At 34.2% G+C, this 7,207-nt stretch overlaps 1 long non-coding RNA gene across 1 annotated transcript; it reads left to right on the top strand.

Moving 5' to 3' along the window:
• The first annotated feature begins 3,055 nt into the window (after nucleotides 1–3,055).
• Nucleotides 3,056–6,186, top strand: LOC109207336. The gene is made up of 2 exons (XR_002064994.1): nucleotides 3,056–3,298; nucleotides 5,970–6,186. It is a non-coding gene; the product is annotated as an uncharacterized LOC109207336 (long non-coding RNA).
• Nucleotides 6,187–7,207: the final 1,021 nt, after the last annotated feature.

The following is a 7,207-nucleotide window of genomic DNA, read 5'->3' as shown; positions in this document are numbered from 1 at the left end:
CTTGCAAGTAAATAAAAGGCTATAACTAAATTAGAAGGGTTGTAAACAATTATGAGAAAAAGCTAAGGCAATGATTTCCCCTATTGATGGAATCCCTTCTGTTTATGCTCATACAAATTTACCCACACATCTCTATCAATCATGAACGCTAATCTTACCGCAAATCTCTCCCGAGTAATCACAGTAATCTACTATTGCACTCTCCCGAGATACACTAGCTTGCTTAATTTCGCACAATTCAATTTAAATTGCACCCAAGGCTTCGTTATTCCTAATCCCGCCTTTACACCCGCAATTATAGATTCCTCTAATAATCTAGGAGTGGTGTTGTTCAACAATACCCTAAATATGCACTCTTTTCCAAGTTATGCACACTAAATAGGCACAGCTAATTGAGGATCCTGTCAATTAACTACAACGAACATGAAGTTGAACAACTAAAGATTTAACTAGCAATTTGTATTCACATAAACAAGAAGTTCATCACCCAATAGGTTCCATCAAAGCCTTAGACAAGGAATTTAGCTACTCATGACTATGGGAGAATAAACTAAGCTTGAATTCATCATAAAATCAAAAGAAAAGAAGAAAGATGTTTAGAGTACTTTCTCACAATTGTTTTTCTTGCTAAGAACCCTTAGAAATCAATACATGCCTCTCTTGGGCGAAGTCTAGCGTTTGAAATAGGGTTTAGGTCTAAAAATCCCGTGTTTTACACTTAAGTCCCCGAAGTTTACTGTGCCCACCGCGGTTCTACCGCGGTCGCGGTAGAACCGCGGTCAAACGCCTTCGCGGAATCTTCAACCTTCAGAGACTGCCTTCCACCGCGGTTTCACCGCGGTCGCGGTAGAATCGCGGTGGAACTTGTACCCGGGCATTTTGGCCTGTTTTGAATGGGCTACTTGGGAAATTCAACAATTAGCCTCTTTTCATCAATAGTTGACTCCAAAACCGCTCCTTAGCCTTCCTTACACCTATATCACCTGCAAATCATGTAAAGCACTAATAAGAGCATTTTGTTGTCATTTTCCACATTAAAAGTTCACAAGAAGGTGATTATTTGGTGCGTGATTATAGTCAAATTCACCTATTATCAGTAACAGTAACGGAAACATATTAGCATGGTATTGAATCTTCTCGGTCTTTTACAATTTCAAACCATAAAGAATTTATATAAGATAAGATTGTGTATAGTTCAACAGACAAAAAAAATTATGTTAAAAAAACAGACTTTTAAACCAAAAAGGAGTTCAAAGTGTCATTTTTTACCTAATACATTTGTAAAAAGTTAATTTGTCAAAATTTTATTAACTAAAAAATTCTTCCTAAACATAAAAGAAGTATATATTGGTTAAAACTTTCCAAGTGTAAATTTAATACTCATAAATCTAAATAAAGTTCAAAGTAAAAACCTTACTCGTGAAGAAATTGAAAAAGAATGAAACTTTCCAACCGAAGGGATTTGAAATCAAACGAAAGTTTTGTTGGTGAAGAAGAACTAATCTTTCCTGCGGAAGGAATTGAAAAATTAAATTAATTCTCTAAGATTTAAATTTTTCTAGTGTGAATTGGACGTCCTTGAAATCCTAATATGGAAAGAAATTGAACAATTAAAGCTCTAAATATTAGAAAATTAATTAATTGACTATTCCTAAATATTTGGTAATTAATTAAATAAATATTCCTAAATATTAAGAAAATAGTCAAATGACTATTTTGCTCAGTGTGAACTCTATTTTTAAAGGACAAAAAAGGCAAACGACATTTCGCTAAGGGTATTCGTGCTTTTAATATAGTATAGATAGATATTGATATAGATAGATATAAATATAAATTATAATATAGATAGATAGATATAGATATAGATAGATAGTTCATCCAAATTAACAAACAACTAAATTGGTTGTCAAAGTGACAGACCTTTAAAATTTTATCTCAGGCCCTTTTAAAATATAATCTTAACCTTGTCTAAATTTTCTAATTAATGTGCAATAGATTATTAAGATTAATTTAGATATTCTACTTTCATACATTAATTAATAAATTAAGTCATGGGTTGTTCCCAAAGGAAAAAGATGGCCTGAGCTCTGAAGGCGCACGTTAAGCAGGGAAAGCTAACGTACGCACAACGACGATGGTCCGACGGAAATCTCAATAAATTGCACCGCCTACAATACCGGAAGAGGACGACGGAGGTAGAATGGTAACACCGGAATCAGGAGTGCCACAAATGATAGGTCAGATGCAGCTGGTCCACTGGATGACTGGGATGGGAAGTGCACCAACGATCATGCAAGCTTCGAAATGTATCGATGAAGAGAAATCAGTAGAGGTAGATGCTAATACTGCAGCGAGGAAGTTGAATTTCTCAGTACAACGAGCAAAAACTACTCAATCCGAACCGACTCTAGCTGATGTGGTAAAAGGAAGTAGAGCTTTGCAACAGGTGATAAAATTGGAGTACTATCCACCAGTAATGAAGGAAGGAGTGAAGATTGTTCGATTGGATCGAGCTGAGGTAGCAGAGCAAACCCAAAAATGGAAGAAAGCGTTAATTGGGTATGTTTTGGGTGGAAATCCCTCTTTTAAAGATATGCTAAAGTTTGTGTATGGGGTGTGGAGTTTTATCACTGCACCTCAAGTGTTTTTACATGACAATGGGTATTTCATTTTTCGATTTAATTCTGAAGAAGATAAGAACACTCTTATACAGCAAGGCCCATATACATACCATAATAGACCCGTGATTTTGAAGCAATGAGAACCAAATTTTCATATGAGTAAAGAACTGACTCGAACAATACCAATATGGGTCATATTCCCAGGATAGCCAGCTACACTACAAGAAAAAGTTTTATTAGCGACCAACACCTAACGACCGGGCAAAAATATGGTCCTAAAAGTGTGCCTATAGGGACAAGGTTTTTGACTGGTCCCTTTCTCTTTTTATTTGCTAAATTAATTGAAAAGATAAATAGCCCGTCCCTAATAAGCTAAGTTAAGCGGGGAGTAAAAGGGCCACCGCGCCAATATAAAAACTACTTTTATTTATTAGTTGAAAAAAAAGACTCAAATTAATTAACCCTCCCCCCAACCCCCTTCCCCACTCTTTCTATCGTATTTTCCCCAAAACAAAACCCGATCCTCTCTATGTGGTTTTTAATCTGAAAGCATGAGAAATCCTTAAAAATTAACTCTCTCAAATTTATCTCTCTAAGGTTGAAGACTCACGTGAAGTCTATTTGAACTGGGTGAAGACTCACAAACCGACAATGAAAATAGTTATCAATCTGAACAGGTTTGTCACTTTTCTTCTCTTGTTGGTTGAAGACTAGAAATTTCTGTTTAGTGAATATTAATTGTAGAGAATGATAATATTTTGTGTGGATTTTGTTGAATATTAATTGTTGTGGTGTAGGGCTTAAAGTGGGAGTATTGAGATGTGAGGATGGTGGCTAGGGTTAGGTTTAAAGTTAAGGTGTAGAGGAAGGATGATGAGGGAATGAAAAAATCTTCCTTAGTTGTTCTGTTCGTGAGAAGAAAGAAATGTAGGTAGTAGAAGTTTTTCTCTGTTGAGATGTCCCTTTGAATGCAACAGTAAACACTTGTATTTTTGGGATTGTGAGTGCGCATCCTCAAAAAATGAGAAAAAAATTACTGAAAGTTGATTAAATTAGATGTTATATAGTCAAAAAAGTTTATCTTTTTATTATTCCAGAATTAAAAAAAACAAAAAAGATATCTTTAACCCAAATGTGATATGTTGTATTAGGAAAGGAAAGATAAATGTAGATATGTAATGTTACGGTGTCACTTGTTGAAGTTGTCTCACTCTGTTCCTAGAATTTTTCCAATTAAGATAGGTGGTAGGTTGTTTGGATTGGTATACTTATAAGAAAAATCATTTGCTTAAATGCATGGAACCTCATTAAATAGCATCAAAATCTATCTCTTATGAATAAAATGCCTTTGATGAAGCCTCATCTATTTAAACTGTTCTCTCTAATGTGGAATTTGTTACAAAGAAAGCTGTTTACAGATGATAAGAGCAAATCCTTTGGATTTTGTTTTGCCTTCTAATGATCTTGTGTTAGACTTGTGAGGAAACTATGGATCATATATTTTGTGGTTGTGCTATTACTGCTTCAGTATTGCTGAATTTTTCACAGTAACTAGGTCTTAAACATGTACAATAGGGTATTAGAATTATAAAACAAGCTAATTAATAACTCACTTAATAATAAAACTGGCTGATTGTATTAAAGTTACTCAACTGAATTACAATATACTAATAAGGGAAATTGCAATTGAACAATAATGAAAACCAACTGATAGATAGAAGATAGAAGGAGATGAAACAGAGTGAGATGAGAGAATAGAAAATTCAACATAGCAATAAATTACTCCACTGCATTTTCTATTAGCTATATATAGTATGTTGCAATCTTCACACACTGCGTATTTATAATATGTTTTTTATTAACCGTGGTTTGAAGTATTCAGAATTCCTCTTCATATGTTGATTATACAAAGAGGTCAACATCAGATTACACACGAGGTCATTCTTTTAGCTCACAAACATCTTAATTTTGTCAATCTCATTATCTCTCTGCTTGTTGTAATTGAATTAGAAAACAATGTTAAACCCAAATTTAATTCGATAAATGTTGTTAGGGAATACCTTCATGGTTGATTGATTTATGAAATTTAACTCTAATGCTTCATATATCTTAATATTTGTGTGTGTTCTTATTGTTTTGAGAATATGTTGGTTGTTTTGAGCATTGTAAACTGTCCATGACGCTTCATTTAAGCTTGTCACAGTAAAAAATACAACAAGGAACAAATGTTACCAAAATTTTAAAATTTCAAGGCAATTGCATCTTAGTTCAACTTCAGGAAGTAAATAATAGGAAGGAAAGAGGCTGGGTGGTGTAGTTAAAAATATTTCAAGAAGGACATTTGCATCTTACTTTAACTAAAAGTTGTTATTATCTTCAGATATTTGTTCACCTTGGTCATTGAAATGGATCTGTCTTTAAATTAGAGGAATAGAATTATTCTCATCATTTGTTGTAGTTCTGTTATGAGTATAATTTATTTATTGGTTCATTCAATTCTCATTATTCGTCCTTGTACCAAATAATAGCCTGGTATAATTATCTCACACAGTTATCCTAGCCCATGTGTCCAATTTGATAAGGTATCTACTATGATCCTGAGATGGGTTGTGAATGAAACTTTCATGACGTTTTTTTTTTGTCAAGCTTCTGTGGGAGTATCAATATGTATGGCATGTAAATAAAAGTTTTTACTGTAATTCTCACCATCTACTTTGATCTTTTCAAATAAATACTTCTTAAGGAACATCTTCCATTGGTGTTCTTAGGTTATGGTTGATGTTAGCTATAGACAATAACTATTTTATTTGAACGAAGACATATATGGAGACATATAAGGTTAACAGTAGTTTTACTCTTTCCTATATTCATATTCTTGAAATGGCAAATAAAGAAATCTTTCCTTGAGTTGTTTGAGTGTGTTTAGTAACTATCAGTGGCCATGAGGTTGTGCTTTAGTAAACTTTTGTATACAGTATGTGCTGGCTTATAACTTATGTGTTGAGCACAAACTAATTTTCAAGATCTAAACTATATTTAGCTACTTCCAGATTAATTGTCTCACGGAGGGAAATATATGATTCACTGCATATTGGTTGTAGGGGTGTACATTATTGAAACTTGTGAAGGTATTATTACTCGGATAATGTGTTTCGTAAATATGGATAGGTTTTTTATACATTAATCTTGTATTTGAAAAGTGCAATTGGACTATATATGAAAATGACATGCTTTGAAAGAGAGGAAAGTATGCAATATTCAGGTGTTCCTCTCATTGTTGTTATCTTTCAGATACTTAATATGATCTTCATAATTTTCTAAAAGAAATTTTCTTTTTATTTTTTACAGGGTTTGAAGAGTTGAACTTACAAGTCAAGATACAAGTTTTGAAGACTTCATGCAGTGTAGTTAGGAAAAAAGTTATTTTTGCTAAAAGATTGTGTAAACAGCACCATGACATATGCATCACGGTTATACAATTACCAGTGAGATGTAATACCCTTTTTTGTACATGTACATTTGTATATTTGTTTATGAAAGCATGATGTTATTGATATTTTTGTTATGTATATGTGATTTTCTACAATAAAAATAATATAATTAAAAAAAATGACTGGAAAAGACTCTTTAAGGACCAGTAGAACTGGTTGCTAAATATTGAAGGCAACAATTTGTTCTATGCTTAGGGACCAAAATAAAAGTGCTTAAGGACCGGATTTGTGGTCTCTAAAAGTGTTTTAGGGACTAGAAAATTTCTTGTCGTTAAAACTCTTTAAGGACCAGCTCCTCAAACTCGTCGTTATTGGCCTTTAGCGTCGGAGCCTCTAGCGACGGGTGACGACCAGATTTTACTGGTCGTTATTGACCTTCAAGGACCAAAATCACACTTTTAGGGACCAGTTTTCCTGTCGCTAATGACAGTTTTTCTTGTAGTGCTACTTAGGAAAACCTATATGCTCAGACAGACTTACAGCTGAAGGGGAAAGGGTGTCCTACGCACGTATGCTGGTGGGGATGGATGTATCACAAGAATTACCTAATACAATGCTCATGGAGGAAGAGGATGGTCACAACAGAGAACAATCACTAGAATATGAATGGAAACCTGCTTTTTGTGAGGAATGTTGTCAAATAGGGCATCATGATCACAAATGCGGGAAGGTAGTAAAGACGAAGACAAGTGATGGCTATGTGGAAAAGACTGGAAAACAGAAACAAAGGCAGGGGAAAGAGTTTAAGAATCAGATCAAAAAGCAATGGAGGGCAAAGCCTGTTGCTGAGCAAGTACCAGTGCAGAAGGAACAAAGTAATGAACAAATACAGGAACAAGAGGATGGTCGACTGAGTGAGAAACCACCAATACAGAAGGAGCAGATTCCTAAGCTAGTACATGAACAACAGGTCAATCCAGAGAAATGATTGACCAGAAAATGGAGATGCAACCAGTTCAGAAGTCCAGAGGTAAACAGAAGAAAGCTAAAGAAATTACACAGCAGAAGGGAGCATTAACTGAGAAAGAATTTGTGAATATGCTGAACAGAAATAGATATAGTCCACTGTCAATACAAGAGGATAGCAGCACTGGA

Source organism: Nicotiana attenuata, unplaced genomic scaffold (genome assembly GCF_001879085.1).
Source record: "Nicotiana attenuata strain UT unplaced genomic scaffold, NIATTr2, whole genome shotgun sequence".
In the NCBI taxonomy this organism is placed as follows: Eukaryota; Viridiplantae; Streptophyta; class Magnoliopsida; order Solanales; family Solanaceae; genus Nicotiana; species Nicotiana attenuata.
Note: the sequence above shows the minus strand (reverse complement) of the source record. Positions and strands in the feature narration are given on the sequence as shown.